Source organism: Crotalus tigris, unplaced genomic scaffold (assembly GCF_016545835.1).
Source record: "Crotalus tigris isolate CLP2741 ecotype Arizona unplaced genomic scaffold, ASM1654583v1 scf7180000020112.174653, whole genome shotgun sequence".
NCBI classification, from domain to species: domain Eukaryota; kingdom Metazoa; phylum Chordata; class Lepidosauria; order Squamata; family Viperidae; genus Crotalus; species Crotalus tigris.
This window is the reverse complement of record NW_024097863.1, coordinates 1-13,711: the sequence shown is the minus strand read 5'-3', so window position 1 is coordinate 13,711 and position 13,711 is coordinate 1.

The following is a 13,711-nucleotide window of genomic DNA, read 5'->3' as shown; positions in this document are numbered from 1 at the left end:
GTGGTTCCGTGTTCGGTTCTCACTGTTACTTCTTGACCCACATATAGGTTTCTCAAGAGACAAATGAGATGGTCTAGTACTCCCATCTCTTTAAGAATTTGCCACAATTTATTGTGATCCACACAATCAAAGGCTTTTGCATAGTCAATGAAGCAGAAGTAGATGTTTTTTCTGGAACTCCCTAGCTTTCTCCATGATCCAGCGTATGTTGGCAATTTGATCTCTAGTTCCTCTGCCTCTTCGAAATCCTGCCTGTACTTCTGGTAGTTCTCGATCCACATACTGCTGGAGTCTAGCTTGTAGGATTTTAAGCATAACTTTACTAGCATGTGAAATGAGTGCAATGGTGCGATAGTTTGAACATTCTTTGGCATTGCCTTTCTTTGGAATTGGAATGTAAACTGACCTTTTCCAATCCTGTGGCCACTGTTGAGTTTTCCAAATTTGCTGGCAAATTGAGTGTAGCACTTTTACTGCATCGTCTTTTAAGATTTTGAATAGCTCAGCTGGAATACTGTCACCTCCACTAGCTTTGTTGTTGCTCAGATTTTCTAAGGCCCATTTCACTTCACATTCTAGGATGTCTGGTTCGAGGTCAATGACCATCTCATTGTGGTTATCTGGGATGTTAAGCTCATTCTTGTATAGTTCTTCTGTGTAGTTTTGCCATCTCTTCTTAATCTCTTCTGCCTCTGTTAGGTCTCTGCCATTTTGGTCCTTTATCATGCCCATCTTTGCATGAAACATTCCCTTCATATCTCCAATTTTCTTGAAGAGATCTCTGGTCCTCCCTATTCTGTTGTTTTCTTCTATTTCTTTGCACTGTTCATTTAAGAAGGCATTCTTATCTCTTCTAGCTACTCTCTGGAATTTTGCATTCAATTGGGTGTATCTTTCTCTTTCTCCTTTGCCTTTCGCTTCCCTTCTTTCCTCAGCTATTTGCAAAGCTTCCTCAGACAGCCCTTTTGCTTTCTTGCATTTCTTTTTCTTTGGGATGGTTTTAGTTGCTACCTCTTGTACAATGTTGCGAACTTCCATCCATAGTTCTTCAGGCACTCTGTCTATCAGATCCAGTTCCTTAAATCTATTTGTCACCCCTACTGTATATTCATCAGGAATATGATTTAGTTCATACCTGAGTGGCCTAGTGCTTTTCCCTACTTTTTTCAATTTAAGCCTAAATTTTGCAACGAGAAGCTCATGATCTGAGCCACAGTCAGCTCCTGGTCTTGTTTTTACTGACTGTATAGAGCTTCTCCATCTTTGGCTGCAGAGCACATAGTCAATCTGATTTCTATGTTGACCGTCTGGTGATGTCCATGTGTAGAGCCGTCATTAGTAGCAAGTAGAAAATCACTTCTTATACCCACCCAATGGCTGAACATGACAGACCATGATTCTGCGTTGTAGGCTGCCATTTGTGATGTGAGAACATAGGCGATTGTACATATTTATCCTACATTTCTTTTTTTTTAATGTAAAGTTTTATTAGCTTATAACATACGATATAATGAAAATACAAACGTAAACAGCGGAAAAGATGGGGAAGGGAAAAGGGAGTAGAGAAGTGAGGTAAGGAAGAAAAAAGGGGGAACAAATTACAGTGGGAGGTCCCAGAAGTCGTCTTCCAGGCTGCTCAGTTCGTGCAGGGTGGCTTCCTCTTCGTCAGGAGAATCCTGTGACTGACAATGGTTCCTCTTTAGCCATCAGGACAAAAGAGACTCAAAATTCCTTAAAAGAGGCCTATTGAATGGGGATGCCTGAGCAGAACAATGCTTCTGTTGCTGGATACATCTGCAGAATTGGTGGAATCCCCACGTCCTTCCAGAAAAGGAGGCTCTCTACTCTTTCCGTGTTAAAACCCTGTCCGGAAGAAGCAGGGTGCTGCAGAGGATGAGGCAGAAAAAGGAAAGGCATAAACAGAATGGGTTACATCCATTTAGGCCACCAGTCCACTGCAGCGGGCCCTTCCCTGGTGTTTTCCGGTAAATGAACCAATCACAGCAGAGTTGGGTGCAAATAGTTAGCCCAAGTATGTTGTCCCAAGGGCCAGCTTTCATCCTGCTCCAGTACCCAGAGCATTCCAGCATAGTTCACACAGGTTAGGAGAACTGAATAGAGGGCCTCCATCCCTCCTCAACAGAAAACACTTTGTCTTTCTTACCCAGGGACTGGAAGAGAGGTCAGCCTCAGAAGCCACTGCATCCAGCTCCAGACTTTCCTCTGACTCCTCAGAGGAGTCCACCTCTTCCAGGCTGCTGCTCCTGGACCAGTCCAGGGCTTCCATCGAATCCTGCAAATGACAGTATTGAGCCTCAATCCAAAGCTCTCTGCATCCCAAAAAGATGGCTGAAGCAGAGGGTGCATTGGCCCCATTGCCAAATCTTTCTTACCACTGAGGAGGGTGTTATATGCTCTTCTTCCACCACCATCTCGGTCCTGTTCAGAGGAAGAAGGTGAAATGTTTAAGGACAAGTTAGCTCAGCCTCTTCTTTTCAAGATGGGCAACTTAGCCTGCCCATCTTTTTCTACCTTTCAAGCTCCTACTGAACAAGCAGGGGTCTTCACCCTCTGAGATGCTACCTACCTCGGAAGACAGGGACTCCCTCTCAGGCCATCCCCTGATTCCCAATTTGGGAAGAGCTCCAATGAATCCTGAAATAACAGTGCAGACATTATGTTAACATATCAACAAACCTGCTATGAAAAGGCTTCTGCTATTGCCATCCTGATGAGCTGGGCAGGCCTTACCGATTCATTAGTGTTCTCCAGAATCACGGTGAGCTGCGGCCTCCATCTGTCCTTCCTGAGGAGAGAATGAAGGACCATGAAGGATCAAAATTAGTCATGGGCCCTTTTTTTAAGACTGGACACGTGGAGGCTTCAAGAGGCCTGCCAGCCAGCCTGCCAAGAGGGTTGCCCAGAGTCATTCCTCCTTTAGCAGAAGCAGAGGTAGAGGGCAGAGATGCCTCCCCTCTGCAAACAAAAGCTGAGGACACATACCTTGTCCGAAAAGGAAATTTCTCCTCCATCCAGGGGCTCCGGGCAGTCACTTCATGACCCATCAATGCCTGAAAGTAACAATGATTCATTTGAAGTTATAAATCAAAGTTCTCTCCATGTGACTGTCTGTATTCCCAGGAGAGAGGGCCTACATTGTAGAGGGCAAAGAGATAGCAGAATGTGGAATATTGGGCCAACAGGAAGAGGCTCAAAATGCTCTTCCTTCCTATTTCCCAGTATTTCCCCTTCCGAGCCATCAAAATTATTCCACAAATCCAAGGGGTTCTTCTTGCATTTGCTAGGGTGGCTAGCAAGCACAAGAGTAAGAATTACTCCCTTCCCCCACCTGGTTTTGAGGCATTAACACCCCCCCCCCCAACATATTGCGAAGCCATCCTTACCCCTGGACAAGGAGAGCTCCTTTCCGGACAAGAGGGGCTCCGCAGCTCACCACCTTCCTGTGCCTCCTCAGTCCTGATCAAAGGAAGAAGGTGACATGTCAAAGAACATCCATCAAGCTCAGCCTCTCTTTTCTAAGACTGACAGCCAGCCTGCCCATCGTTTTGCCCCTGCAAGCCTCTTGTGGACAGGAAGCCATCTTAGGAAGAGGCTCTTACAGGCTCCGCAATCCATCAAGGGTGCCCCACCACGCCCAGGGTATAAGGAGACATCATGGTACCTGTCAGGAGGCACAGGAAGACAGCAGCAAAAGATCTTTCTTAGATTCTTCCATATATTCTGTGAAGAGAAGAGAAAATAGATGTGAGCCAATCAGAAGACTTGGGAACCATGATTTTCTCCCCTACTGACAGTTTCTTGGCATCTGAGATGGCCACACTTACTCCAAAAAATTTTCGTGCTCCCATGACCAGGGACAGACAGGGATTTCTCCTTGCCGGTTCCCTGGTCAAGCACGAATGGGCAACTGTCCACTGGTTGGTGGCTTTTTGTTCCCTCGGCAACCAAGGAAAAAATGGCCACATTCTGAACCTACACAAGGAGGGCAGCTCACTTTGCACTAGGAGTGGCTGGGTAACCCAGTGGCTGACACTCTTGGTCACCTTTGGCCTCTGCCTTTCATGTGGGAAGCGGTCTTTTCATCAACAACAGAGAAGCACAATTATTATTTTTTTATAAAGTTTTATTGATTATGTATATAGAATAGGTCCCAAGTTTGAAAATATTCTGTTTCTTCTTTTTCTTTCAACCTTAAAGTAAATCTGTCCATTTCCGCACAGTCTAGTCTGTACCTGTACATTTGGTTTTTCTTCCCTGAGTGTAAACCCTTTTTTTTTCTACATTAAATTTTATTTTGTTAGATAGTGCCCAGTGTTCAAATCTATCAAGGTCCATCTGAATTTTGAGCTTCTCTTCTGGAGTGTCGACTATTCCTGCTAGTTTTGGGTCATCTGCATATTTGATGAATTTTCCTTCTATTCCCTCATCTAAATCATTTATGAAGATATTAAAACGAACTGGGCCTAAATTAGAAGTTTGTGGCACCCTACTGCTTCCTTCCTTTCCTGTAGATGTAGTTCTATTAAGGACTACACATTGAGTGCAATTTGTCAACCAGTTATGAATCCATCCGGTGGTGATGCTGTCTACCTCATATTTCTCTACTTTGCTAAAAAGTAGGTTGTGGTCTACTTTATCAAATGCCTCACTGAAGTCTAGGTATACTATGCCCACAGCATTTCTCTGGTCCACTAGTTTAGTCACTTTGTCAAAGAATGAAATAAGTTTTGTTTGGCATGATCTATTTTTGACAAACCCATGTTGGCTTTTGGTTATAAGTTTGTTTGTTTCCAGGTGCATGCAAATCTGTTGCCTCCAGAAGCTGTGAATGCTCCAACACTGGACGTTTTTAAGAAGAGATTGGACAGCCATTTGTCTGAAATGGTATAGGGTTTCCTGCCTGAGCAGGGGGTTGGATTAGATGACCTCCAAGGTCCCTTCCAACTTTCTTATTATTGTTTTTGTTGTTCTTGTTCTTTTTATTGATCATCGCACAGATCAATAAAAAGAATTGATCTGTTCAGACTGGATTTAGCATTTTTGTCTACCTGTCGAGTCCTTACCAAGGACCTGGGATAGGCAGATGTGGATGTTTGATGGTATTACAAATATCGTCGCAGGATGGAAGCAGTTCCTAGTAATAATAATAATCTTCATGTAGGAACAGGAATTCCTGGGATACTTACAAAACAAAGTTTGACCCTTATAAAAATCCCTTCTACATCTCTCTCTCTCACGCATACACATACACACACAAACAGGATTTACTTCTCGCAAAGTGCTTAACTGGCTGATGGAAGGTGGTGAAATGATGCCATGCAAACTCTTAGTCCACCCTAATTGCCTGCTTAATTATCCAAGAGATCTTGTTAGAGATTAAACTAAATGCTCCTAGTCCACTAATTCCCATTATTTATGGAGGAATCTGTTCGTTTTCCCTTTCCCAAAACTGAGAGTTCTTAAGATCCAGAGAGGTTGTGCAAAAAACAGGAACTCCAGTCAAGAGAAGAAGCAGAAGGGTGAGGGGAGTAATGCCCCTCTAAGTTTATTTACAGCAACACCAACGTGCATTGTGACACTGTGGATTCTTTTGTTTAAAAAAAAAAATCTCTCCAAAAGAGGGTGGGGAGAGATTTAAAAAGGATGAAAACAACAGATGGCTTCATTAGTTGTTGTTGTTGTTGTTAATTGCGAAGTAGTGTCCGACCCATCGCGACCCCATGGACAATGTTCCTCCAGGTCTTCCTGTCCTCTACCATCTTCTGGAGTCCATTTAAATTCACACCTACTGCTTCAGTGACTCCATCCAGCCATCTCATTCTCTGTCGTCCCCTTCTTCTATTGCCCTCAATCTTTCCCAGCATTAGGCTCTTCTCCAGTGAATCCTTCCTTCTCATTAGGTGGCCAAAGTACTTGAGTTTCAACTTCAGGATCTGGCCTTCTAAAGAGCAGTCGGGGTTGATCTCTTCTAGGACTGACCGGTTTGAACGCCTTGCAGTCCAAGGGACTCGCAGGAGTCTTCTCCAGCACCATAGTTCAAAGGCCTCAATTCTTTTGCGCTCAGCCCATTACATTGAACTGGGGAAAACCATGGCCCTGGACGTATACGCACTTTTGTTGGCAGGTTGATGTCGTCTGCTTTTACAATGTCTGTCTAGATTTGCCATAGCTTTCCTCCCCGGGAGCAAGCGTCTTTTAATTTCTTGGCTGCAGTCCCCATCTGAGGTGATCTTGGAGCCCAGAAAAATAAAATCTGTCACTACCTCCATTTCTTCCCCATCTATTGGCCAGGAATTGAGATGGCCGGATGCCATGATTTTGGTTTTCTTAATGTTGAGTTTCAAGCCAACTTTTGCACTCTCCTTCTCCACCCGCATCAAGAGGCTCTTTAGTTCCTCTTCACTTTCTGCCATTAGAGTGGTATCATCTGCATATCTTAGGTTGTTGATATTTCTCCCGGCAATCTTAATTCCAACTTTTGATTCATTTAGCCCTGCCTTTCTCATGATGTGCTCTGCATATAAGTTAAATGGGCAGGGCGACAGTATACAGCCTTGCCGGACTCCTTTTCCAATCTTGAACCAATCAGTGGTTCCGTGTTCGGTTCTCACTGTTACTTCTTGACCCACATATAGGTTTCTCAAGAGACAAATGAGATGGTCTAGTACTCCCATCTCTTTAAGAATTTGCCACAATTTATTGTGATCCACACAATCAAAGGCTTTTGCATAGTCAATGAAGCAGAAGTAGATGTTTTTCTGGAACTCCCTAGCTTTCTCCATGATCCAGCGTATGTTGGCAATTTGATCTCTAGTTCCTCTGCCTCTTCAAAATCCTGCCTGTACTTCTGGTAGTTCTCGATCCACATAATGCTGGAGTCTAGCTTGTAGGATTTTAAGCATAACTTTACTAGCATGTGAAATGAGTGCAATGGTGCGATAGTTTGAACATTCTTTGGCATTGCCTTTCTTTGGAATTGGAATGTAAACTGACCTTTTCCAATCCTGTGGCCACTGTTGAGTTTTCCAAATTTGCTGGCAAATTGAGTGTAGCACTTTTACTGCATAATCTTTTAAGATTTTGAATAGCTCAGCTGGAATACTGTCACCTCCACTAGCTTTGTTGTTGCTCAGATTTTCTAAGGCCCATTTCACTTCACATTTAGGATGTCTGGTTCGAGGTCAGTGACCATCTCATTGTGGTTATCTGGGATGTTAAGCTCATTCTTGTATAGTTCTTCTGTGTAGTTTTGCCATCTCTTCTTAATCTCTTCTGCCTCTGTTAGGTCTCTGCCATTTTGGTACTTTATCATGCCCATCTTTGCATGAAACGTTCCCTTCATATCTCCAATTTTCTTGAAGAGATCTCTGGTCCTCCCTATTCTGTTGTTTTCTTCTATTTCTTTGCACTGTTCATTTAAGAAGGCATTCTTATCTCTTCTAGCTACTCTCTGGAATTTTGCATTCAATTGGGTGTATCTTTCTCTTCCTCCTTTGCCTTTCACTTCCCTTCTTTCCTCAGCTATTTGCAAAGCTTCCTCAGACAGCCATTTTGCTTTCTTGCATTTATTTTTCTTTGGGATGGTTTTAGTTGCTACCTCTTGTACAATGTTGCGAACTTCCATCCATAGTTCTTCAGGCACTCTGTCTATCAGATCTAATTCCTTAAATCTATTTGTCACCTCTACTGTATAGTCCTCAGGAATATGATTTAGTTCATACCTGAGTGGCCTAGGGCTTTTCCCTACTTTTTTCAATTTAAGCCTAAATTTTGCAATGAGAAGCTCATGATCTGAGCCACAGTCAGCTCCTGGTCTTGTTTTTACTGACTGTATAGAGCTTCTCCATCTTTGGCTGCAGAGCACATAGTCAATCTGATTTCTATGTTGACCGTCTGGTGATGTCCATGTGTAGAGCCGTCATTAGTAGCAAGTAGAAAATCACTTCCTATACCCCCCCAATGGCTGAACATGACAGACCATGATTCTGCGTTGTAGGCTGCCATTTGTGATGTGAGAACATAGGCGATTGTACATATTTATCCTACATTTCTTTTTTTTTAATGTAAAGTTTTATTAGCTTATAACATACGATATAATGAAAATACAAACGTAAACAGCGGAAAAGATGGGGAAGGGAAAAGGGAGTAGAGAAGTGAGGTAAGGAAGAAAAAAGGGGGAACAAATTACAGTGGGAGGTCCCAGAAGTCGTCTTCCAGGCTGCTCAGTTCGTGCAGGGTGGCTTCCTCTTCGTCAGGAGAATCCTGTGAATGACAATGATTCCTCTTTAGCCATCAGGACAAAAGAGACTCAAAATTCCTTAAAAGGGGCTTATTGAATGGGGATGCCTGAGCAGAACAATGCTTTTGTTGCTGGATACATCTCCAGAATTGGTGGAATCCCCACGTCCTTCCAGAAAAGGAGGCTCTCTACTCTTTCCCTGTTAAAACCCTGTCCGGAAGAAGCAGGGTGCTGCAGAGGATGAGGCAGAAAAAGGAAAGGCATAAACAGAATGGGTTACATCCATTTAGGACATCAGTCTACTGCAGCGGGCCCTTCCCTGGTGTTGGGTGCAGAGTTGGGTGCAAATAGTTAGCCCAAGTATGTTGTCCCAAGGGCCAGCTTTCATCTTGCTCCAGCACCCAGAGCATTCCAGCACAGTTCACACAGGTTAGGAGAACTGAATAGAGGGCCTCCATCCCTCCTCAACAGAAAACACTTTGTCTTTCTTACCCAGGGACTGGAAGAGAGGTCGGCCTCAGAAGCCACTGCATCCAGCTCCAGGCTTTCCTCTGACTCCTCAGAGGAGTCCACCTCTTCCAGGCTGCTGGTCCTGGACCAGTCCAGGGCTTCCATCGAATCCTGCAAATGACAGTATTGAGGTTCAATCCAAAGCTCTCTGCATCCCAATAAGATGGCTGAAGCAGAGGGTGCATTGGCCCCATTGCCAAACTTTTCTTACCACTGAGGAGGGTGTTACATGCTCTTCTTCCACCACCATCTCGGTCCTGTTCAGAGGAAGAAGGTGAAATCTTTAAGGACAATAAGTTAGGTCAGCCTGTTCTTTTCAAGATGGGCAACTTAGCCTGCCCATCTTTTTCTACCTTTCAAGCTCCTACTGAACAAGCAGGGGTCTTCACCCTCTGAGATGCTACCTACCTCGGAAGACAGGGACTCCCTCTCAGGCCATCCCCTGATTCCCAGTTTTGGAAGAGCTCCAATGAATCCTGAAATAACAGTGCAGACATTATGTTAACATATCAACAAACCTGCTATGAAAAGGCTTCTGCTATTGCCATCCTGATGAGCTGGGCAGGCCTTACCGATTCATTGGTGTTCTCCAGAATCACGGTGAGCTGCGGCCTCCATCTGTCCTTCCTGAGGAGAGAATGAAGGACCATGAAGGATCAAAATTAGTCATGGGCCCTTTTTTTAAGACTGGACACGTGGAGGCTTCAAGAGGCCTGCCAGCCAGCCTGCCAAGAGGGTTGCCCAGAGTCATTCCTCCTTTAGCAGAAGCAGAGGTAGAGGGCAGAGATGCCTCCCCTCTGCAAACAAAAGCTGAGGACACATACCTTGTCCGAAGAGGAAATTTCTCCTCCATCCAGGGGCTCCGGGCAGTCACCTCATGAACCATCAATGCCTGAAAGTAACAATGATTCATTTGAAGTTATAAATCAAAGTTCTCTCCATGTGATTGTCTGTATTCCCAGGAGAGGGGGCCTACATTGTAGAGGGCAAAGAGACAGCAGAATGTGGACTATTGGGCCAACAGGAAGAGGCTCAAAATGGCTCCTCCCTCCTATTTCTCAGTATTTCCCCTTCCAAGCCATCAAAATTATTTCACAAATCCAAGGGGTTCTTCTTGCATTTGCTAGGCTGGCTAACAAGCACAACAGTGAGAATTACTCCCTTCCCCCACCTGGTTTTGAGGCATTAACACCCCCCCCCCCAACATTTGGCAAAGCCATCCTTACCCCTGGACATGGAGAGCTCCTTTCAGGACAAGAGGGGCTCCGCAGCTCACCACCTTCCTGTGCCTCTTCAATCCTGTTCAAAGGAAGAAGGTGACATGTCAAAGAACATCCATCAAGCTCAGCCTCTCTTTTCTAAGACTGGCAGCCAGCCTGCCCATCGTTTTGCCCCTGCAAGCCTCTTGTGGACAGGAAGCCATCTTAGGAAGAGGCTCTTACAGGCTCCGCAATCCATCAAGGGTGCCCCACCACGCCCAGGGTATAAGGAGAAATCATGGTACCTGTCAGGAGGCACAGGAAGACAGCAGCAAAAGATCTTTCTTAGATTCTTCCATATATTCTGTGAAGAGAAGAGAAAATAGATGTGAGCCAATCAGAAGACTTGGGAACCATGATTTTCTCCCTTACTGACAGTTTCTTTGCATCTGAGATGGCCACACTTACTCCAAAAAATTTTCGTGCTCCCATGACCAGGGACAAACAGGGATTTCTCCTTGCCGGTTCCCTGGTCAAGCACAAATGGGCAACTGTCCACTGGTTGGTGGCTTTTTGTTCCCTCGGCAACCAAGGAAAAAATGGCCACATTCTGAACCTACACAAGGAGGGCAGCTCACTTTGCACTAGGAGTGGCTGGGTAACCCAGTGGCTGACACTCTTGGTCACCTTTGGCCTCTGCCTTTCATGTGGGAAGCGGTCTTTTCATCAACAACAGAGAAGCACAATTATTATTTTTTTATAAAGTTTTATTGATTATGTATATAGAATAGGTCCCAAGTTTGAAAATATTCTGTTTCTTCTTTTTCTTTTAACCTTAAAGTAAGTCTGTCCATTTCCGCAGTCTAGTCTGTAACTGTACATTTGGTTTTTCTTCCCTGAGTGTAAACCCTTTTTTTTTCTACATTAAATTTCATTTTGTTAGATAGTGCCCAGTGTTCAAGTCTATCAAGGTCCATCTGACTTTTGAGCTTCTCTTCTGGAGTGTCGACTATTCCTGCTAGTTTGGGGTCATCTGCATATTTGATGAGTTTTCCTTCTATTCCCTCATCTAAATCATTTATGAAGATATTAAAGCGAACTGGGCCCAAATTAGAAGTTTGTGGCACCCTACTGCTTCCTTCCTTTCCTGTAGATGTAGTTCTATTAAGGACTACACATTGAGTGCAATTTGTCAACCAGTTATGAATCCATCCGGTGGTGATGCTGTCTACCTCATATTTCTCTACTTTGCTAAAAAGTAGGTTGTGGTCTACTTTATCAAATGCCTCACTGAAGTCTAGGTATACTATGCCCACAGCATTTCTCTGGTCCACTAGTTTAGTCACTTTGTCAAAGAATGAAATAAGTTTTGTTTGGCATGATCTATTTTTGACAAACCCATGTTGGCTTTTGGTTATAAGTTTGTTTGTTTCCAGGTGCATGCAAATCTGTTGCCTCCAGAAGCTGTGAATGCTCCAACACTGGACGTTTTTAAGAAGAGATTGGACAGCCATTTGTCTGAAATGGTATAGGGTTTCCTGCCTGAGCAGGGGGTTGGATTAGATGACCTCCAAGGTCCCTTCCAACTTTCTTATTATTGTTTTTGTTGTTCTTGTTCTTTTTATTGATCATCGCACAGATCAATAAAAAGAATTGATCTGTTCAGACTGGATTTAGCATTTTTGTCTACCTGTCGAGTCCTTACCAAGGACCTGGGATAGGCAGATGTGGATGTTTGATGGTATTACAAATATCGTCGCAGGATGGAAGCAGTTCCTAGTAATAATAATAATCTTCATGTAGGAACAGGAATTCCTGGGATACTTACAAAACAAAGTTTGACCCTTATAAAAATCCCTTCTACATCTCTCTCTCTCACGCATACACATACACACACAAACAGGATTTACTTCTCGCAAAGTGCTTAACTGGCTGATGGAAGGTGGTGAAATGATGCCATGCAAACTCTTAGTCCACCCTAATTGCCTGCTTAATTATCCAAGAGATCTTGTTAGAGATTAAACTAAATGCTCCTAGTCCACTAATTCCCATTATTTATGGAGGAATCTGTTCGTTTTCCCTTTCCCAAAACTGAGAGTTCTTAAGATCCAGAGAGGTTGTGCAAAAAACAGGAACTCCAGTCAAGAGAAGAAGCAGAAGGGTGAGGGGAGTAATGCCCCTCTAAGTTTATTTACAGCAACACCAACGTGCATTGTGACACTGTGGATTCTTTTGTTTTAAAAAAAATTATCTCCAAAAGAGGGTGGGGAGAGATTTAAAAAGGATGAAAACAACAGATGGCTTCATTAGTAGCAGGTAGAAAATCACTTCCTATACCCACCCAATGGCTGCACATGACAGACCATGATTCTGTGTTGTAGGCTGCATTTGTGTTGTGAGAACATAGGCGATTGTACATATTTATCCTACATTTCTTTTTTTTTAATGTAAAGTTTTATTAGCTTATAACATACGATATAATGAAAATACAAACGTAAACAGCGGAAAAGATGGGGAAGGGAAAAGGGAGTAGAGAAGTAAGGTAAGGAAGAAAAAAGGGGAAAAAAATTACAGTGGGAGGTCCCAGAAGTCGTCTTCCAGGCTGCTCAGTTCGTGCAGGGTGGCTTCCTCTTCGTCAGGAGAATCCCGTGAATGACAATGATTCCTCTTTAGCCATCAGGACAAAAGAGACGCAAAATTCCTTAAAAGAGGCCTATTGAATGGGGATGCCTGAGCAGAACAATGCTTCTGTTGCTGGATACATCTCCAGAATTGGTGGAATCCCCACGTCCTTCCAGAAAAGGAGGCTCTCTACTCTTTCCCTGTTAAAACCCTGTCTGGAAGAAGCAGGGGGCTGCAGAGGATGAGGCAGAAAAAGGAAAGGCATAAACAGAATGGGTTACATCCATTTAGGACACCAGTCCACTGCAGCGGGCTCTTCCCTGGTGTTTTCCAGTAAATGAACCAATCACAGCAGAGTTGGGTGCAAAAGTTAGCCCAAGTATGTTGTCCCAAGGGCCAGCTTTCATCTTGCTTCAACACCCAGAGCATTCCAGCACAGTTCACACAGGTTAGGAGAACTGAATAGAGGGCCTCCATCCCTCCCCAACAGAAAACACTTTGTCTTTCTTACCCAGGGACTGGAAGAGAGGTCGGCCTCAGAAGCCACTGCATCCAGCTCCAGGCTTTCCTCTGACTCCTCAGAGGAGTCCACCTCTTCCAGGCTGCTGGTCCTGGACCTGTCCAGGGCTTCCATCGAATCCTGCAAATGACAGTATTGAGGCTCAATCCAAAGCTCTCTGCATCCCAATAAGATGGCTGAAGCAGAGGGTGCATTGGCCCCATTGCCAAACCTTTCTTACCACTAAGGAGGGTATTACATGCTCTTCTTCCACCACCATCTCGGTCCTGTTCAGAGGAAGAAGGTGAAATCTTTAAGGACAATAAGTTAGGTCAGCCTGTTCTTTTCAAGATGGGCAACTTAGCCTGCCCATCTTTTTCTACCCTGCAAGCTCCTACTGAACAAGCAGGGGTCTTCACCCTCTGAGATACTACCTACCTCGGAAGACAGGGACTCCTTCTCGGACCATCACCAGTTTCCCAATTTGGGGATAGCTCCAATGAATCCTGAAATAACAGTGCAGACATTATGTTAACATATCAACAAACCTGCTATGACAAGGCTTCTACTATTGCCATCGTGATGAGCTAGGTAGGACTTACCAATTCATTGGTGTTCTCA